This window comes from Heterocephalus glaber, unplaced genomic scaffold (assembly GCF_053883595.1).
Source record: "Heterocephalus glaber isolate CG9 unplaced genomic scaffold, H.glaber_assembly_v1.0 deba00001662, whole genome shotgun sequence".
Classification (NCBI taxonomy): Eukaryota; Metazoa; Chordata; class Mammalia; order Rodentia; family Bathyergidae; genus Heterocephalus; species Heterocephalus glaber.
In genome coordinates, this window is record NW_028258403.1 from 14,126,405 (window position 1) to 14,148,692 (window position 22,288).

General features: G+C 34.3%; 1 protein-coding gene across 14 annotated transcripts in view; it reads left to right on the forward strand.

The window, feature by feature from the left end:
• The window catches only part of Npas3 (neuronal PAS domain protein 3), an 872,828-nt gene that overhangs the window by 194,935 nt on the left and 655,605 nt on the right, over positions 1–22,288 (forward strand). The window contains exon 1 of one of the 14 annotated variants that reach the window (XM_087197273.1): positions 107–3,522. The exons of the other annotated variants lie outside the window; for them this stretch is intronic. The gene's annotated coding sequence lies outside the window, so the exon portion shown is untranslated. Of the gene's footprint in view, positions 1–106; positions 3,523–22,288 lie in introns of those variants that run through there. 14 annotated transcript variants of the gene reach the window in all.

A 22,288-nucleotide genomic window follows, 5' to 3' on the forward strand; every position in this document is an offset into this window, starting at 1 on the left:
TTTAGCTAATATCAAAATTAGGGAAAAATTGTAATGCTAATGAAACAAACCCCAATTCATGTTATACATTATAAGAATTAAGCCAGAATTTATAATAATGCTCATAATTTTAAGAGTTAATTTAAATGTATATGCCAAAAATGGCCCCAAATCTCTGTCACATCAGTAGTAGGCCAATATGACAATGCTGTGTTTCAGCTCTCTTTGGCTAAGATTTGCAATATGAACCTCAATTCTGTTGTACTTTTTTTGGTATCGACATGATAAATTATGATGCTATCCCAAATACAGGAAACTATTAAGAAATTACTTTTCCTCTTGGAAGGCTACTGCCCTGGTTCTCCACCATTTTGACTAAAATATCTTACTCTAGATTTAAACATGGAAGTCTACTATGAATAAACTAGTGGTTCTCAGTAGGTTTCAGGGAGAAAATAGGAAGATAGAACTTTGTAAACAGAACCACCTGGAAGCTACAGTGGGCTTTTTTATATTATCATCTGCTTTTCGAAAGATCAGGGATGCTGGAATATCTCTCATCCTATCATGTAGAATTGGATATAATCTATCAGTTTTCTTGATGGAGTATGTTATACCTCCAGGGTTTTGTTAATTAGTAAACAAGATTGACACATTGTAATTGTCATTTATTCTTCAGTTCCTACCATATGACATCAAAATAGTAGTTGTTCATTACTTTTTGAATATGCATAAATCCATATTGGAAGGCTAAGCATAGAATGCTTTCATAGAATTAGTTAATTTCTCTTTTGGTCAGGAAGCACAGTTGAAGAAAGAGCAATTATCTGATGAATTAAGAATAGAAAGCACATCCGTGCCACAATGGCAAGCTTAGTCAACTATGATTCCACCATGCTTTTTCTCCAGTGCAGGGAGATACAAAACCTTTATACATTTTAGTGTAAATACAGTCTTCTAAACATTTCCCCATAAGTTTTGAATATAAGGAAATTTAGTGATGACTAGAGAAGGGAGAAAGAAAGAGGTTTCAATGATCTTATGTGTACTTGTAATTAAAATCAAAATGTTGTTATGAATTACAGAAATTTATCTGAAATTCTACAATTATGGATAAAATTAGAGGACTTCTTTGAGCTATAGGTTTATATGATATTTCATACAGGAGATGTAAGCTGACTTTAAAGTATTTGAGAGTATTTCCTCAGAATATTGTCTGTGATGGCAAGGGAAGAAAGAGGCAGAAGAAGAAGAAACACCATTGTTAAATGTTTAAAAACATGCATTGTTAAATGTTGCTTTGTTGTTTAAAAAAATAAAGTTCTGGAGGATCACTCCATTTGGTGTGTGAAGAATATTCAGTTGAGGTATAGTTTCAAAAGTTTTATCTCAGTAACAAAGATTTTTCTCTCCCTTTGGATTCCTGTAGTGTTGTTATTGATTTGCTCCCAGTTGTCAGGAATTGAGTAATATTGTGTGTTGAGTAAATCAGGGTAGTCTCATAATTACTTCAAGTGAAGATTAATAAGTGGTTATATATTGATGGTCAAGCATAACTAAATATAACTAAACACAAACATGCAATTGTAAATTTTAAGATGGTTTACGTTATCACTAGCCTTTCCTGATGTCCATTTATTGTACATATGTATGCTTAACTTCTTAGTATCTCATTATCTTATGTCAACATACCATTTAATCAGTTTTCCCTGGATTGGCTTTTTACTCACTGCATTGCTACTTCTGAAAGAACAAATAATTAGTATAAGAAGTAAGCTTGGTGTCAGTGCCCCTTTTGATAATTATAGTAGTACTCGCCTATTCTGAATATATATTAAAACATTTTTCAGTAGGGCTATGATGAAGTGTACTTTCTCCACTACTCTTTGGTGGTGTGGCTCAGTGCCTTGGTTTTAATTTGTAGAAACACCACTGCTGCACAATAAATTATATTGAAATAAGTGTGGCATATTATGATATAAATATCCCCTGAAAATGAGGAAAAACAAGTTTGACACTCAGGTGTCTAATACATCACTCAGATATTAGGAAACGGATTGCACTGTTGTTGACAGAAAGTAAGAGGATAGAAGATGATTTCAGTAGTATGTAAGGAAACGATGCCAGAAAACAAAAGTGATTATTTTTAGCTTATTTGGCTGTGTATGGAGGTGAACACATAGATCACAAGCAGATGACCATTGCTTAAATGTATTCTTTCCTTTTACTCCCTGGCCAGTGTGTCTTTGGTCTTTCCAGAAGAGCTGGTGTTGCCAGTATTTATCTCTGTTCTGTGAATTCTCTCATTTGCATTGCGTTGCTTCATTTGTTGAATTCACGTATTCTCCACTGTGTCATTTCTCTTTTATACTTCAGTTGTGTTTTGCTTTTCCCATCAATGCAGGATTATAATTCTTAGTTCTCAGATACATTGGAAATTCAATGAAGAAGAATAACTAAAATGTCTTTTGTAAAAAAGTAGCAGGAATTTTTCCTTTTCCTGCTTTGTAGCAGCAGAAAGTATAGAATGAACTGAAAAGTGTTATAAAAGTGGGGAGTGGGGTCAGGACTGGCTCCATTTAGAAGTGAATGATGGAGTTGAGGAAGAGTCTATTGACTATGGCCAAACATCACTAGAAATTCTTGTAGCTACTAGATATCCATGTACCAATTCAAAAATCAATCTCTGTGTTTCTTTCCTGTTTATTTTTGGTCAGATGACAGTGGAACACTAGGGCTACAGCCTCCCAAGAAGAGAAGTAATTTCTCAGTAGTTTCCTGTATTTGGGATACCATCATAATTTAGTCATGTTGATACCAAAAAAAGTACAATGGAATAGATTGTGAGACAGTGATTGGCACCTGCAGTCACTTATTATTTTGTCAAGAACTTAACATGCCAATCAATTACATGAGTAATGTATGCTTGGCTGAAATTGATCCTAAAACACTTCATGTTAAGCATCTTGATATTTTCTGTTAATGTGAGTCATGGTTGGGCTGTAGACTAAGCTTTTATCTGTGCTTCTGTTTTGTGACTAAAGGGGAAATGACAATAGGTATGAACTGGTGAAAACATTTTATAGCAGAATAAACTTTTAAAAATACACTTAGAGGTGGAGGGCACACTGATACTTGTTAGATGATTTTCTCCTTGATTATGAAAGTAATATGGACTTACTGTGGAGAATTTTAAAGTACTGTATAGGCAAATAAGATGAAAATAGGTAATTCCATTAATCACAGTAACCACTTTATAAATTTTGAGGCTATTTCCTTCCAGTCTTCTAAAATTACGTGAGTATGATAAGGTAAGATTATTAAAAAAAACTTGGTTAATGTGTCTCATATCATTAAATATTACTTAAAAGTAACATTTCTTATAAAGTACACTGTAATGCAGTTTCTTCTTTATGGTTAGATACTTGGGTTATTTCCTGTTTTTACTATTACAGATAAACTCATGATGAACTCTTTTGTGTAAATTTGCATGAATCTTTGCATTCCTTAAGATTATTATATGAAGATGAAATTATGATGGAGGTATGTGCATCTTAAAACATTTCATACATCTTGATAGATTTGTCACCAGAAAGAGTGCCATCGTATCCCTACAGTGTGAAAATATCACTTCACCACGTTTGTCAACACCAAAATGTTTTAAAACCATTTCTTAGTTTGATAGTGAAAGTTAATATTCTGTTGAAAATTGTATAACTTTAGTTTTTGAAAAATTTTCATATTTTTACATCTTCTGTCCTTTAGTAGGATCTACCTACTTTTCTATTAGAACTTCAGTAATTTTAATTGATAGCTGTAAACAGTTGTGAAGGTTATAACTCACTTATAGAATTAATATTTTGTATAATTTTCTTCTATTTCTTTTTATTGAAGTATAAAGAATTTTTTCTCTTCTTCAACACTTACAAATATCAAATTTTCCTTTTTGGATTTCTTCATTACTTGTTTTACTTGAGAAGAGCACTGCATATATACTAATATTTTAGTGAGCAGCACATATGCACTAACGTTTTAATTTTTTTTCCTTTAACTCTGCAGTGGTGCAGAAGTCTTGTTGATAGCTCATGGGCTATTGTTCTGACATTAGCTCTTAGTATAGCATTTGTTTTAAAGAGAGAAGTGCACATATTTATAATTATATACCATATGTGCGTGTGGTTTGGGTGAATTTTTTGACACCTCCCAGTTTTTGTATTCAGATCATGCTGCTTTAATTACTGTATTTTGATAATAAGCTAGGATCTTGTAGGAAAAGAGAAACTTTGTACCACTTCTCTTTTCTAAATTTTAAAAAAATGCTAATCTGCTTTTCCAGGTAAGCTTTGACATTTCTTATTAACAAATTCCCTTTCCAGCTTTTCTTTTAGGTATTTTAAAGTACTGAGGTTTCTAAAATATTCTATCTTTCCATTGAAGACTATGATGCATATGTGTATTCATTCTGGCATTCTTTTATATACCTGAGAAATAGTTTGGCAATTCTTTGGATTTCTATGGAAATACCTTTTAAATGTTACCTTCTTCAATATAATAATTTTGTTTTTTACCTCTTGTAGTTCATCAAGTTAAAAAATATCCTCCTGTCCCCTACTTTGCTTTTCAGTTCTTTTAATAAAACCTATTATTGTTTTTTATCAAGGTGAAATTCACACAATATGAAGTTAACTATTTTAAAATGAACAATTTAGTAGCATTGAGTAAATTCATTTCGTCATACAACTTGCACGTCTATCTAGCTCCAGAACATATTTATCACCTCCAAAAGAAACTCGTATCTATTAAGCATTTACTTCCAGCTTCTGCCCCAGCCCAGAGAAACACCAGCCTGTGTTCTGTCTCCATGGATCTACCTCTTCTGGATATTTCCAGTAAATGGAGTGTGCGTGTGTGTGTGTGTGTGTGTGTGTGTGTGTGTGTGTGTGATGTGACCTTTTAATCTGCCTTATTTCATCAAGTATATTATTTTTTAGGTTTATCCATGTTGTAGCATATATTGGTACATTATTCCTCTCTGACTAATTAGTATTCATTTGTATGATTATAGCACAGTTTTATTGTCCATTGATGTCATTTGGGATTTTTATTATTGATAATGGTGCCACTATAAAGGTTCATGTAAGTATTTATTTCAGTACCTGTTTTTAGTTCATCTGAATATGTACTTACAAGTGAAATACTTGGGTCATATGACCATTCTGTTAGATTTTGAGGAACCACCAAAATTTCTTTTCTGTAGTGGCTGAATCATTTTTTTTAATTTATTCTATAAATTTTCTTTTTAAAAAATTCTGTTGGACATAAAGTGGTACCTAATTGTGACTTTGATTTATATTTACTTCACAGTGATCATCTCTTAAGATGGGTTTGTAGGGCAACAGCTATTGCTTTGAACTCAGTTTATCACTACTAAATTATTTTTCCATATTAAAATTTAGATACAGTTTTGTAACAGTTTTTCAGTTACTGGTATACTCATGTCTAACATTCAGTCTCTGAATCCTTTAATACTAGAGATTCTCCATTAACTTTGGTTCATTTCCCAGTTAACTTCAGTACATCTTCAAATGATTTTAAGTGATTTATGTATGTCGTGTTTTCTTTTGAGCCTTTGGATATTTTCTTTTTTATTATTATTATCATACTTAAATTATAACATGGCTTCTTACACAATTTCTGGTTCAGGAAGTTTCCCCTCTTAACCCAATAATGTAAATGTTGCTCTTTGTCTTTCTTATGGTATTTAAGTTCATAGACATATTTGATGACAACTAGAATATTTTTTGAAGATAAGTTGGTTTATTCTATGGAAAACTTAAAATTATGTGTATGTGAATATGTATATGTATGAACAGTTTTGGTGTTTTTTTAGGCATTTGGGAATGACTGCCTTTTCTGCTCCCTAATAAAAAGTGCAAAAGAATATTCACTAAGAAATGTCAAAGCTTTCCTGGACAATGAATAGTTTAGAATTCTGGTGAAAATTGAGAAAAGAGGAGGACAAAATTCTTCTTTATTTCGATCATGATATGCTCTTTTATTTGTAACATTCTCTTAAAGTTGTATTTAGGAATTTCTTTAGTTTTTCTCCAATTTTGTTCGTAAGCTTACTTTTATTTGAATTTCCCTAGCATTGTATTAGCTGTAATTTAAAAGGTAGATCTGTCTTCTTCATAATAATTCTCTAATATTTCTTTGTCTTGTTCATGTAGTCTGAAAAATCTGAACAATATTGCTCTCCATATTACTGGTTTAATTTTCCGCAGTGCTCAGTATATTCTTTGCTATGTCCTATGTAGTTTTTATTTTTCCTATTCTATATAGCATGGAGATTTTCTTTTCCTTACATGGTCTACTTTTCTTAATCTCTCAGCTCTTTGTCTTTGTATCTCTACTGATCCTATTTCACAGACTATATGGTGAAGCAGTGGCAGTGCCAGAGTGTACCCCAAGCCCATGGGACTGGAAATTTGAGCTCATAGTTCTAAAAATGTAATTTAAAAAGAAAATATATTAAATATATGAAAAAATAATTAAAAGAAAAAAGAATGATAGTATGTTCTTGCTTGAACATCTATACATGGCTACCTAGTGCTTTACTCTATGAAAGAATTACAAGTAATGGGTCATAGATGCTTTATAATTTGATGTTGCAGATTCTGTGCACCTGTCAGAGCATTGCTTTGTATGGAAATATAGAATACATCTCTCAGAAGCAAGATGAAATAATAAAGAAAGAGGGAGATTTTCCTTTCTACCTGCATGTGTTTTCTCCTTGTGACTTAATTCCTTTGCTTAAAGATGTTGAGTTATGAATATCCCAACACACTACACAGACATCGCAGTCTGGTAGGTTGTACAGGGGGAAAAGCATGAGTTTTAGTTCATTCTACAGATGTGAATTTGCACAACTACTTCATCACTTCTATTCATTTCAGTGCAACAGTCTTTTCTAACTCCTAAAGCTGAATGCCACACTGAGCAAATACCCATCTCTGGGGCGCTTGTGTGGACTGATTGAGATGACAGTTCCTTAATAAACCTAGCACAGCACTTAGCACTTAATGGCACTCAGAAATCATGTCTCTTTATCAGTGTTAGTTTATTGAGAAATGAATCAGACACCACGCTAGGGCCTGGAGGCTCAGGTGTGAATAAGACATAGTTCTCATCCTCAAAGAGCTCAGAATTCAGGCCCTTAATGAAAGGAAATGAACAAAAATAATAATCTGTGTTAAAACTATACTGGAGACTCCAAACTGCTTTGTCTTATTCATTTTGTATGCTCCAATTTCCAGCACAGTTCCTCACACCCAAATGCCTCTTAACTGTTTGGGCAAATGATTTACAATGCAAATACTGGGATGTGATGCATAAATGGATAATGTCCAGGGTGGAGATTTATAGAGGACAAGCATATGCTTCAAAGCAGGCCATAGTCAGGGAATATTTCTGAGCAGAAGTTATGCTTCAGCTGAAGTTTTTGCCTCACTGTTTCCTTTAAAAATTGGATTAAATTTTGCTCTACCAGGGGACTTGATACATCAAGGAAACTTGCTACATTTTTTTTTGTAAAGTGAGATCTTTTGTAATGCAAATAATCACTTCCTAATTTATATGTGAAGCAAGTTAAGATTTTTGTATGTCAGATTTTCTTTTCTTTTCTTTTTAAAGGTGGGCACAATGGTCCCTCTTTGCAATGAGTGAAAACATCCTTACAGTAATTGAATGAGAAATTATTGATTGAATTGAATCTGTATTCTTTCTTCCACATTCTAGAAAGAATAAAGAAACTGTTTTAACTGTAAAAATGCCCTTACTAAAATGAGTAAAGGAGGCGTGTCTGTGAAAACTTGATTGGAAGTTAAATTTTTCTTTCTTAATAATCAACTGATCTTTACAGGTCACTTCTTCAGGACTCCTTTACTCCTTATGTGAAATGTATGATCTTAATTCTACTGCTCCTATAAAATTCTCCAGATGGAAAAGGAAAAGATTGTTGACAAACTTTATAATTAGGATAGTAATTGCAAATACTTAATATTTGCTAGGAGACAAAAATAAAAAATGACCCAGAAATCTGTGAACAGTCAGGCTTATTTTAGACTTTTATGAAGTTCCAGGAAATCATTTAGTTTTTTTCTTTCGTTTGTTTGCTTTGAGACAAGGTCTCATTATGTAGTTCAGGGAAGCCTTGACTCACTATATAGCCCAGGCTGTCCATGAACTCGTGGCAGTTCTCTTGCCTCAGCCTCCCAAGTGCTGGGATAACAGGTGTGTGCCACCATGCCTGGCCCAAGTAATCATTTAGAAGATGAGATTTATATAGCCAGTAGGAAAAGTGGTTATCATATATAAATGCAGTATGAAAAACTTCACTTCAGTATTAGTGTATTAGATTGGCTTAATGAGTGAGAGAAGTTGTGTTGGCATACACACAAATATGAATTTAAATTGGGAATGTATTATAAAAATACATTTAATTGCACTAAACAATAAAAGGAAATATTCTCCAGAAACAAATAAAAGGTGAAGCAAACAATGGAAAGTCTACCTTTCATTAATCTCCTGCTCTTGTCATTTTTCTTCTCTAAAGGATTTTTAAGTATTGTAAGTAAGCGCAGTGTGCAATTCACCCTGCATATGTTGAATTTTGTTCCAATATTATTTATTCTCGTCTAAAATTCAATTTTGTGTTTTTAAGCAAAATTGTGAATTTATGTTATTGATTTGGGAGGATTTATCTATTGTCTCATCTTTGTTGTTTAAAAATATAGTAGATTAGTAAAATGTGTTATACAGTATATATGTATTAGCTCCCCATGGTAAATGTAATCATCATGTACTGAGAACATGTACTAATAAAAAAAGTAAAAAGAAATCCTAAAAACATTATGGTAGATTAAATCAGCCTCAGAAACAGCAAGGAACCTTTGCTATTAATTTATTCATATATTGATAGTGAGCCAGTATTACAGACAACTGTCTCAGTCTGTCATTACCATAGAGCTATGCTGGCCATGTGCCTAGTGACAGGTTAATACATAATTAGAGTGGAGAAGTATTGTAAGCATGAACACTAGGTTTCAAAGGATTTAAAAAAGAAGGTAAAAATCTTTTCTTTTGTATTCCATGTTGAAATGATAGTGTTTTGGATACATTAGGTTAAATTTTTTTTATTAAATTAAACTTGGCAATATAGCTCATTGGTTGAGAACTTTTTAGTCTGCTCTTGGTTCTGGTTGCATTCCCAGCATTGAAAATGGGAGAAAGAAAGGAAAGGAAGGAAAAAAGGAAGGAAAGCAAGTTTTAAGTTTACCTGTTTTTTTCTGACTCTTTAATCTGCCTTCTAGAGAATTTAAAATTACTATTGGCTTGGATTATATTTCTAATTGGATGGTGCTATCTTGAGTTAAAAATGTAAACAATTTGTTGAGTTCAAAAGTTAACAGTGTATAAATATACTGATAATTGATAGTTGATGGGCAGCTCTTATCTATGAGACAGCAGTGATATACATGAGATAATTTTAATTTTTAATTTATCAATAATAAAATATGAATATATGAAAGTATATGAAGGAAAAGCTTATACTTTAAATGATTTTGGAAAACTCAATATACTTTTGTTATTCTCTTTTTATACTTAAGTGTCAGTATGTGTTTGTATTTCCTGTAAATGTTATGGACCAAGATATAGAAATTTTTAGGTTTTTTCCAATAATATTTAAAAACCAATGCATCAGTCAAAACTGTGCTTAATCACACCTTCTTTGGCTACATTCTCAGATGCCTAAAATGTAAATACAGGGTGCTTCATTAGTGCTTCAGATGCATGAGGCTTGTTTTGCACTCTATATCACTTATATTCTTGTTTTTCCTTTGTTCCAACTTTCCTTTAAAATTACATGTCCAGCTTACAGTTTACTTATTTACTTATGTCTAGTTGATCTAGTAGTGTCTAGTATATCGTAGATACAGTACTCTAAAAATATTTGCTGAATTAAAGGATCACATGTTGAGGCTTAAGAAGTTAATGGTCCTTAATGCTAATCAAAGTTATTTTGGCAGTATTAACCTAGAGACTGAAGCAAACCATAACTGAGGCATATCGTAATTGGAGATTCTGCTCTCCGTTGTTGTTGATCATCAACTTAATATTTTGATAAAATAATTGGTCCAAATAATTTTCTGTGCACTTTTGTATTTTGAAATTGTCCATAAGTCAATTAGAGTGAAGTAACAATTTTTGTTTTCACTGTCCTGGGTCCTTTGATGCTCTTTGTTGCCATTGTTCCCTTGCTCATTAATCCTCCCATATTTTTCTATTCAGAAATTACCCTTACTTGACAATAGTCTTAATGATTTCTCCAAGATTACACTGAGTACAGCTAAGCCAAACTTCTCCATTTGGCTTTGATCTCATTCTCTTCTCTTCAAATTGGGTTTTGGACTGACATCATTTTGCCATCTCCCTGCTGTTCTTTCTTTCTGAGTCAGTTTCATTGCTGACTTTTCACCCAGGACTGATTGGGTGAAAGTGCTCCTCCTCCTCCTCCTCCTCCTCCTCCTCCTCTTCCTCCTCCTCCTTAAAGCTGGCTCAAAAATTATAGTTCTTGATAGAAATGGAGGACTTTTTTGGTATTAACTGTGTCCTCCGCTCCTTTTCCACTTTTAATGCTCAATATCCTGAACTTCTCTTGGGGCAGAAGGAAGAATAATAACTCTTTTATTCTTTTCTGGGCAAAATGCCTTTCAGAGCCATGGTAGGTATCCTTTTCAGGTTTCTCTGGAGCATATCCTTGTAACAACAGCAGTTTCTAACTTATGGCTGTGAGGCTGTGAAAGCGCCCCTCCAAGGAAGTTTTCTGAGACCTCTGTTACTGGTTGAGCAAGTGACCCAGGGGAACTGCTGGAGCACACATTTCACCCTGTGAAAATCTCATTTTATCTTAATATGGATGAAGGCCAGAGATGCTGCTGAACATTCTATAATGTACAGGACAGCCCCTCACAACACAGACCTATCTGGTCATTAGTGCCAAGGTTGGGAAACTGTGGTCTGCAAGGGCAATGGGTCTTTTTAAGGTGGTGATTTTAATAGATATAGAAGGTCTCACTGAAACCATTAATATTAGTAACGTCTCTCATTCTCCTTCTCTTCCATGTCTCTCTATTATCAACTATCACTGTGAATCTCACTAACAAGAGAGATGATGCCAGTGACATTCATTATATTTAGCTGGCCTGTAGGATGACTACAAATGGGATACCTATATTATCCCACATTGTCCCCCCTTTTTTGTTTATTCCTTCACATTCTCTGGTAGTTTGATTAGAAAGAGTATAAAGAAAATAAATTGAAGTGATGTCTACTTTCTAAAAATGTCTTTATCCCCTCCTTCTATGTAATGTTTTATGTGAAATTCTAGAGAGAAATGCTTTTACCTCATAACTGGAGGCCATATCTTCATTGTCATATAGTTTCTGGCTTTATGTTTGAGAGATACTGTGACATTTTCATGATTGCTTGCATGTAATCTTCTTACTGGCTGTTCCAAAATTTACCACTGATGTGTGTGATATGGTCTAAGTTTATGAGGTATGATTGAAATATATGATGAATGTTAAACTTGATTATAGTAAAAGACACATTGCTATTAATCTCCCTCAAAATATTCTCCCTTGCTCAGGCACACTTATCCCATTGTTCTTGCCATTTTCTGAAGCAGTTCTGGAAGTCTTTCATGAGTGTCTTTATGAGGTGTGATCAAAACATGGTAAATGCAGCTGCCAAGTGCCATCCAAGAGAAATGCAGGCTTATAAAATGATTATGGTGTGTTCTTATCCACCTAATTCACTGGATCTGGAATTGTGTGACCTCTGGCTCTTTCATGAAGTCAAAATTACCATGAAAGGTAAACATTTTGAATCTATTCAGGACTGTAAGAAACAGGGAAAGGAGATGTTACCAGAACCCCTGTAGTGAATCCTGGTTTCTTGTGAGCCACAACAACAGAAGATTAATTAATTAATAAAGACAGGAAATGAGACTTAGAGAAGAAGCTGAGCTTTGGGCCTGATCAGTGCTGCTCTGGGCAGGAAAGACTGCTGCACCCCAAGCTTCCCACACCTTTATTTGGTACATCAGGAGTATTAGATGACTCAGAGGGTGGTGATAATCCTAGAACAATGAGGAACTTACGCAGATGAAGATCCTAGGTCCATGAGGAACTTATATTGATTAGGAATTTGTTCTTAGGTGAAACCTTTCTCTTACTGTTAGGTTCTCAAGGAACCAGTATGTCTTCAGCTGATGTAATCCTGTCCTGCAGTGTCAGGGCATCGTGAGACCATTGAGATCTTAGCTGTGACCAGAGACAAAAAGAATTATGTCTGGACATGCCATAGCTGGCCTGTAGGAAGAAAAACTAGGCCTAATCATAATTTAATTGTGAGATGATTGTGTGAAAGTATTTAGAATTGCTCCTGACATAGGACATCAAGGCAGCCATAACACAACTAAAGATACTCATGAAAGATTTTTAGAACTGCTTCAGAAAGTGGTAAGAAAGAGGGCATAAGTATGTTTGAAATCCAGGGGACTATTTTGAAGAGGATTAATAGTAATATGTCTTTTACTATAATAACTTTTTAAAATTTAAACACTTACCATATATTTCAATCATATCATAAATTTATACCATATTGTACACATCAGTGGTATGTACTTTGATTCAATGCGTTGGGTTTTGAGTAGTCTCTTAATCTGGTAACTTACCCTTCAGTTCTGGAAAATGTTCTTGAATTACTTCATTGACTCTTTTCCTATTTTCTTTATTCTCATTCTGGTATTTCTATTGAGATGTTACAATTCATAGACCATTAATTTTTCTCTTTTTATATTTTTGTTGCCTGTGTAGAATGTTGCCTCAATTTTTTTCTCCAATTCGTCTGTTGATTTTCCCTTATTTTACTTATATTTTTATTTTTAAGGCCTTTTTTGTTCTTTTATTCTACTCCTGTCTCTAGATGTATTTCCTTCCTTCCATCCATCCTTCGCTCTTTTCTTCCTTTTTTCTTTCCTTCCTTCTCTCTCCTTTCTTTTCCTTTTCTCCCTCTTTCCTTTCTTCTTTCCTTCTCTCCTCTCTCCCTTCCTCCTCCCTTCCTTCCTCTTATTTTCTTCCTCCCTTCCCCTCATCCTTCCTTCCTTCCTTTCCTGATGATTAGTAGAAATATGCTTGATTTTTGTTTTCTTTGGTTTCAACTTTTTCTTGCTTTATGTGTTTTTTTCTGAGTGACCATTTCCTGTTTGTTTTGTCTGGGCTCTGTCTTCCTTGTTAGATAAAGATTTCTTCAGTTGTCTTGTACTTTGACCATTTGTTGTTAAGTAATTTAGAAGTTCTGAGTTCATAACTTTATAGAGTGTTGCTATTGAGTGGTTGGAGTGAACGTGGTAGAAAGCTCCAATGTTTGTTATCTTTAATTTTGTCCTCTTGGGCTGGCCATTGTCCCCAAAGTGGCTTCTACTTTCTCATTTGTAGGGCTTTTTCTTGAAGCCCTGTGTGGAAAAGGGTGGGGCTCTCAGAGTCCATATGATCACTCAGGCCTCCTATTCGGAATCTTTGGTTGTTCCTGGTATTCTCTAGCCCAGAAAGCTCCTGTATAATCATCTCCAGGGAATAAACTCCTGACTTCCCACCTCAAATTGTATAGATGTGGTCTCAGCAGCTAGACCAAGCATCCAAATGGTTCTCAATCTACTTTCATAGAGTTCTCCTTACTTTAGCCACATACTTCCCTATAGAACCACCCTCTCTTAGATCTTAGGTAACTGCTGCCTTAGGCCATAAATCTTCTGTGACTTTCTTCCTACAGTGGTATATTTCTCAGCATTCCATACTGTGGGTTGGGGGTCCCTTATCTCATTGCTGCTAAATGGGTTACTGATCCATCTGCTTATCACCTAAAAATTTTTATGACTGATGCTTCTCCTGTTTTCTAAGTTCTTATGGGACTATCTCTTAAAAAAGTCATCCCTCCTGTTGTTTTAGTGTGGTATCAATAGGCAGTATTCATTCGGAGTCCCAGATACCATCTAAATCAGAACCCTTTGTATGAGTATTATGTAGAGGTTTTATTATGGAAGAGTCTAGGTAGAGTTGGCCTTCTCTCTCTTTACGTTATCCTGCTACTGTGACCTAATTTAGATTTCCATTTTGGCTCCTGGAGCCTTGACAGTAAACTACTGGAGCTATTTCTAAAGTAAAATCAGGTCCCCAATTCACTGCATTGACAGCTGTGCTGACGGATGTAGCACTGCTGCTGGTATGACATTAGTTGGTCCATCATGGGTTGTCTGTTGCTTTATGCTTCTGATACACTTTGCCTTAACTCACCTTTGATCCTAAGGAATGTGTGCATAACCTTTTTGAAAATGTTTGCTGTGCCAGTATTCTAGATTTATGTCTAAGAGTGTCTAATGGTTGGAAGCTGTGCATTGAGGCCCATTGACCAGGTGCCTCCTGCTTCGTAATTTATAGATCACCTTTGCACAGGGACAAGTGCTTCCTGACTCTTTGTTATGACTAAGAGGATGCTTATTTATAAAACTTTTTTCATTCACAGATCTTAAAGTGTTTTACAAATCTAAAACCATTCATCTTTTAAGATACTAAAGATGTTAGTCCAATGTAGGGGTAATAAATGGCCAGTGGGTTGGAGGGAGCTATATGCAATGACATCACTTATTTTTTTGTCCCCTCAGAAAAGGATTCCAGGCCTCCTGGATCTTATTATGCTTTCTCACAAACATTTTGATAATTAGATACAGGTAAGATGTTGATAAGATAGTTGTTTTGCCTTATGCTTAAATTAATTTTGGTAACATTTTAAGGAAAATAAGTCTAGGATCTGCTTATCAAGTATCCAGTTGAGACTTCTATTCAGGGTTTCCCCACCACACTTTTTAGGATTGTACAGTCAGGCTGGATATGTGAAATTAATTTGTGTTCCTGATCAAGACCTTGTTACCATAAGACTTTAAGGACATTGCAATTTGAGTTTAATATAACTTTGAAATGTTATAAAGTATTGTTTTTCAATCTTTTCAAGGATTTAAAAGTATAAAATTATTTTTAACTCTACAGACTGTACAAAAACTGGTTGTAGGCCAGATTTGGCCTATAAAATATAGTTTTCTGACACTGCCTTGAAGCTTTTGCCTTGGGAAAATCACTATTCCTCCTGTGTTAAGTTTCAGGTATTGCATAGTAATCTGAATATCTGTGGCTGTAAAATCATTGGAACTAGGGTAGCTATGCTCAAGCTTTTGTTTTCATGGGAGAAATATTTAAAACCAGTTAAACTACTCCTATGCACTCCTTTTGACAATTTCTTTCTCTCCTTCCCAACCATTCCTTTTCCTACTATAGATATTTATATTTTCCTTCAAGGTATTTTCCTTCTTCTTCTTCTTCTCCTTCTCCTTCTCTTTCTCCTTCTCCTTCTTCTCCTCTTAACACTGAGGCCTCAGGGTTTGCTAAATTACTCAGGATGGACTCAAACTCAAGATCCTTCCCCCTGAACCTCCCAGAGTGCTGGGATTATAGGCATGCACCAGAATGACTGCCTCTCCTAGATATAATTTAAAATAGTTTTTGTTTTGTTTGGAGTATTGATTATACAGTGTGCATTATGCTAGTTGCTTAAGAGGGATAAGTATTAACCAAAGCCATGATTTCCTTATGGGTAAAACACAGACATGGAAGAGATTCCTACATTTTGCCAAAGTTCATGGAGCTAATACTAGACATAAGGATGGTGTGGGGTTTGCAGGCATGTGTGTCAGCAGAAATTATGCATGTATTTTTCTTGTTATTTCGTGTAGTAAATGAGACATATTTTTGTGTGTGCATTATTTTTATTTTGGTAATGCCAGTAACATCAGGGTGGTGAATAATAATGCCATTTAAAAAATTTTTAAGTATTACCATATTTTTGCTACTCCAGAGAAACTTCAGATACCCTGGCAATTTATTCATTAATTCAAACTTCTTCAAAAAGTCTTCCTTTGAAAGCTTTTATTTTTTTGGCAAAGATAGATCACTACTTAGTAAGGATTTATGATTGAATGAATAAAGAAGGGGGAGGGCCAGGTGATGCAGTCTGTGTACTGCAAATAATAATAAAAAAAAAGGGCATTAAAAAGAAACCAGTGTAAGGCACTAGAACAAAAGAACAACACAATTATAGATTTCATGGCAGTAATAGTAATAGAGTCTCAAATGAATACTCCTTTATTTTGTAGAAGGGATTGGCATTTGTACAATATTCTTTAGTTAAATTTCAATTTATTGGATGTTTGCATCACTGCAGATTGATCCATTGAATTTGTCACAGTGGCCTTGTTTTTTCCTTGATGTGTTTAATACCTACTGGATCAGAATACCAATCAATTTAGGTTAATTTTATTAAGTTTGCTAAAGCTTTTTAAATTAAAGGCACCACAAACATTTTACTAACAAAATATAAGTAACATTCTTATATATTATTGTTCTAAAAATAGATTGGTAATATATATTCTCTTCGAACATTTCCTTACTTGGATTTTTAAATTCTGTCAATTATTTATAAGACTATAAATCATTTAACATTTAAAAATTTAATTATCTGCATGATCATTACTTAGTATTCTGTGTCAAACTTGAAACTCAGCATAGATTTGAGTCCTCACTAAATAGATTTCATTTAAACTCCTTCCATATTTTTTAGGAAATAAATGGATCATATATTTTAAATTATATTCTTTCTATTAAAAATATAATGTGGTGAGTGGTTCCTGACAAGTAGCCTTTCAATTTTGTTAGGCATTTTGGTTTCCGGAGAAGTCATGTTCCCTTTGCATTTATATGAAATATAATTATTGCTAAGATATTTTTGAGTAATATAGTTTCTGTGAGTTCTGAAATATGCAGTTCTGGAACTCAGCTTTCATTATTAACTGATTATATTAACAGTCATTAATTCAATATTTATAAATATTGCTTGAGGAGTTATGGTAATACATACCAAAGACAGAATCAAGAGGAAAACTGATAAACTTGTGCTCTAGAACTCTTATTTTAAAAAAGGAGGAAAACAGCAACAGTAAAAATAAAACAACCCTCAGACCTTGAAAAATTGGCTATTTGGTCACTTTGTACTACATGATATTGGCATGGCAGTATTAGTACAGTTTTCTATGGGGATATTGAGCAAGCAAAAGTTTGCCATAGCATATGCTGATCTAGAATTAAAGAGATTTTAGTTATGTTAGCTTCAAATTATCTTTGACACATTTTGCAGGTTACTTAGAAAATCCTACCTAAACATAGGACTTTTCTTTATCAGAGAGCCTAACATCAGCTTTTAATCATAGTTTTTACCCACAGGGTTTTAGGTTTCCAACAGGCCACCTGTCTCAGAATTTTAAAAATTCACAGGACAGATGGGAAGGTGAAAGAACTTGTCCTTGGATAAAGATTCTTGCAGCACTGGAGCATTCATAGAAAGGGCTAGCCAACATATCACATGTGTACCCCATATTTTTCTATATTCAGGTATTATAGTGGCACATTTCCTGTTAGAATAAATACAGAATTTATCATTTATCTCCTATTCCTTTGGTGGCAAAAGAGGAAAAAATAATAGCTTGTTAAAAATCTGTATTTCAAATGACGAGTTAATCAGAAAATAGCGCTATATTTTATATTAACTTCTCTGAATCTACGAGTTTGTGGAATGTGTAACTTGTGTGAGATCATTCAGGTTTATTTAAGAAACAGGAACTGGAACTGGGTTGCCTCGGTTTGGATTTCTTCCCAAAAGCTTACAAGTTAGCTTGGCAAGTTATCTAGTCCATGTTTGTATGCATCAGTTGTCTTTCCTATAAGATGGGATTTTAATATTTCTTAATATAATATGAAGAGTACATGAAGATAATACATAAAGAATACTTAGAATAGTACCAAGAACTAAAAGTTTGCGTTCAGTAAGTGTTAACTTCTTAAAACATACTTTATTAGTCAGCTTTAGGTTGCTGTGACAAAATACTTGAGATAATCAGCTTATAAGTTAGAAAGATTTATTTTAGCTCACACTTTGGGTGGTGTCACTACAGGTCATTTGACTCCACTGCTTTTGGGTCTGTGGCAACCCAAAATATGGCCAATTGTGTGTTGTGGAGTAAAGTTGCTTATCTCATTGTGGCCAGGAAGCAAAGAGAAGGGAAGAAGAGGGGCTGCGGTCCTACTATCTTCTTCAAGGGCATACCTTCAATGATTGACATAGTTGAGATCTAAAATGTACCCCTGAATTCTCTTGTATGTGAAAGGTGATTGGATCCTGGGGACACTATATTCATCAGTGGGTTTAACCATTAATGAGTTCAGTAGATGAATGTGCTGTTAGGAGGTAGGGCCTGGTTGGAGATGGGTCACTGGGGCATAACATGGAAGATTATAGTCTCATCCCTGGCTCCTCCCTTCTCTCTCTCCTTCCTGGCTTCCCTAGGTTGAGCACTTTTTTCCTCTGCCAAGTTCCTCTGCCATCCTGTTTCTGCCTCAGATCCAGTTGAACATGAGTTGAAACTGTGATATTGTATACCTAAAATGTACCAATGATTAGAATGAATCATCGATAATGTAAAATAGGAAGAAAGGGTCCAAAGGGGTAGGGGTAGTGGGAGGGGCAGGGGAAAGGAAAGAAGGGAAAGGAAAAATGCTGAGAAATGGAAAAAATGGAAATAAAGTCTTTGTAAATAGGGAAGGGTGGAGGGCGTGAAGGGAGGGCTAGGAATGGGAAAAAGATAAGAACCAAGATGCATTATGTAAAGGTACAATTCCCAATGAGAAATGTAATTGTGTTGTATACCTACAATGTACCAGTAAAAAAATTTAATACAAAAAAAAAAAAGAAACTGTGAGTCAAAAATAAACCTTTCCTTAAGTTGTGAGTGTTGGGAATTTTGTCCAGAGATGGGAAAGTGACTAAGACAATGACCTAACTTCCTTCCACTAGGCCCCACCTCCTAAAGGTTTGTAGAACCAAGGGTGTGGGACCAAGCCTTTAGCACATGGGGCTTTGAAAGACATCAACGATAAAATATACTAATTACATATAAAAAGTAAAAGAGGGGATTAAATCTTATACTTCTAATTTTAAAAAATTTTACAAAATGTGTCTGAAATTTCAGAGTTACATTTATTTCTTGGGAATGAATCTTTCTGTGTATTCAGAATTACTAACCAGTGGAAGCCTGTTAAGAAAGCATCAGTTGATTGTGTTGTGAACTGTGTTGATCTTTATTCATTTCTTACACTGGAATTACTGAAGTTGAATTCCTAGGCCCAACCTAAAAACCACTGAATAAGAAACTTCAGGTTGGTCCAAGAAATCTGTTTTATCTAGTCCTCCAGATGACTGATGCATGCTGAAGTTTGAAGACCACTGGCTTTATGTGTGTATTTGTTGGGGGACAACTATCTTTGTTCTGGTACTACTTGGTAGAGAACTCTGCTTTAATGGACACCCTAGTGGGAAAGGAGCACACAAAAATTACGTACATTAACATAAAAACCTAAGGATTTCAGGGGACAGAACTGTGAAAAGCAAAATGAAAGGAGAATATCATGTAGGCAAATGACTGACAGTGTGAGGTACTCCAGAGATAGGGTGTGCAGGGAAGGCCTGAAGATAACAGTGGAGGTTAACCTTGCATCAGAGAAAAATACATTATAAAAATGAATGTAAAAGTCATCCTGAAGGAGAAAGTAAGCTAGTCATAAGATGAGGTACCTTAAGGAAAGGCTGTATTTTTAGTCCATTACATGTGGAACATCCTTAAAGCAAAAATCTGACATCTGAAATGTTCTACAACTTGGAACTTTTTGAGCACTGAAAAGAAGCCATTGGTAATTCCATGCTTGACCTCATGTGATTGGTCACAGTCCAGATGCAGAATCACTAAAAATATCGTATAAAATACCTTAGGCAAAGTATATAATGTATATATGATACGTAATTGAATTTCATATTTAGAACCATTGGGTCCTATCCCCAAGATATCTCTTTATGTATATGCAAATATTCTCAAATTCCAAAGTATCCCAAGCCAGAAATACTTCTACTCCCGAATGTTTCACTTAAGTATTATTCAGGCTGTATTCTGACAAGGAAAGAGGTTCTTGGCTGAGATTTTGATGGACTCTTTCTTTCTTTCTTTCTTTCTTTTTTTAGGCAAGGTCTTGCTATGTAGTTCAGGGTGGTCTTGAATTTACTCTGTACCCCAGGTTTGCTTGAAACTCCTGAAGGTCCTCCTGCCTCAGCCTCCCTCCCAAGTGCTGGGATTATAGATGTGCTCCATTGTGCTTGGCTCTTTTAAAGAACTAAATGCAAATTCCCAATTTTATTTTACATATTCTGTAGTTCCATTTCCTAAAGCTAAGTACCATACACTTTCAGTCCTTTTATTACCAGAGGCACCAAAATCACTCTGTTAGCTCTTGGTCTTTTAGTGGGTTAATAGTAGTAAGACATCTTTGGATTTGAGGACTATGGTTACTGATGCAGCAAATAAAATATTTTCTTATACAATTAAGGGAATCTAGTCAACTTTAGATTTCTCTTATTCAGAACTTAAATCAGTATTCTTTTTTAAAATTGACTGCCACATGTATAAATATGTACATAATGCCTAATAATATTAAAAGATTAGCACCTATTTCTTGACTATTTCACTATTAACTTTTGTAAGAAAAATACATAGGATGAAAACAATACAATTTTTTTGTTTTGGTTTTTTTTTTGGTACCGGGGATTGAACTTGGGTCCTTGCGCTTGCGCAGCAGGCAGCGAAACCACTGAGCTAAATCCCCAGCCCAACAATACAATTTTAAGTGCAAGAAAAATTTAAAATGAACAAATTCAACAGTTTTAAGTTTTCAAAAATAAAATCATATTATTTCAGTATTATATATACTATAAAATTGTAGTGAGCTAAATGAAAATATGAAAATATGTCCCAAATTTAAAACTTTTTTTCAATCTTTACATGATAATAATCAAGTATATGAAAAAAGAAAACATGTTTTTAAATCCAACAAGACCTTGATTCTAATCCAGGCTTTTCCATCTATTAATAAGCAATATAATGATTAAACCATTATATTTTGGGGACCTTAATTTGATTACGTATAAAATGGTAATATAAATTTTTCTTCTTTGGATTAATTCACTCTGAGATATTAAGACCGTTTAACCAAGTGTACAGAGAACAGATTGTCAAGAAGTGGTAACTGTTTTATCCTTTTAGATTTACTGAAAGTTTTGAATTAATAGTTGGAATAACTGTGAACCCAAGGGAAGTCTGTGGCTCTATCTTTACAAAGAAAGACTCTATTATTTCTAATGATTGTTGCTGTTTTAGTTTTTATTTGTAAGAAGTCACAGAACCTCAGGAACTTCTCTGTAGTCAGGTCAGCCTTCCACAGTGGTATAGTAACTTCTTTAGTCTTTAGTTCCTCGTCTGAGCTTCAGCATGTGGCCACTCTCTGATGGCAGTGGCCTTTGGGCATTGCTTTTCCAGATAAAATACCCTGTTTCTACAACTGATATGTTTTATCCACTCACCTACCTGCCTTGTCTTGATTTGTAGGGCACATTGAAGGAATATGTTCTTGAGCATATATTGGACAAATCCAAAGTTGAATTAAACATATAAAATTCCCATAAATTGGTAATCAATGGAAAGTGATGAGCATGTTGGTGCCTGTTCATTCACTGTCTAGTATAGTGATGGGGAATCTCTTAGAGACTGAGTGCCAAACTGTACCTGAAACCCACTGATTTATCACAAAGTTCCAACACTGCAGTTAAACCTGAATATTGAGGTTTTAGTTTAGGAAAAAAAAACCTCATACTTTAACATCTTTTGTCTTGAAAGAAAAACACAATAATCACGTACCATAGGTTCACCACCACTGGTCTAGAACATGGTTATACAAGTCTGATAATGACTGACTTTTTCTAATCAAGTTTGAGAATGCTAAGTAATTTAAATGTACTTTCTAAATCTAAAGGCTAAAGTCATCTTCCTAGTTAAAATTTTAAGATTTCCTATATAAATTTTTCTGACAGTATTAAGAGGGTGGAATATTGTGGAGATTCAGAGCATATCTGTTGAATGGTTACTAAGTGCCAAGTATTATTCTAAGTGTAATATTTATGATTAATTTTTGGCTTCTCAAAGCCT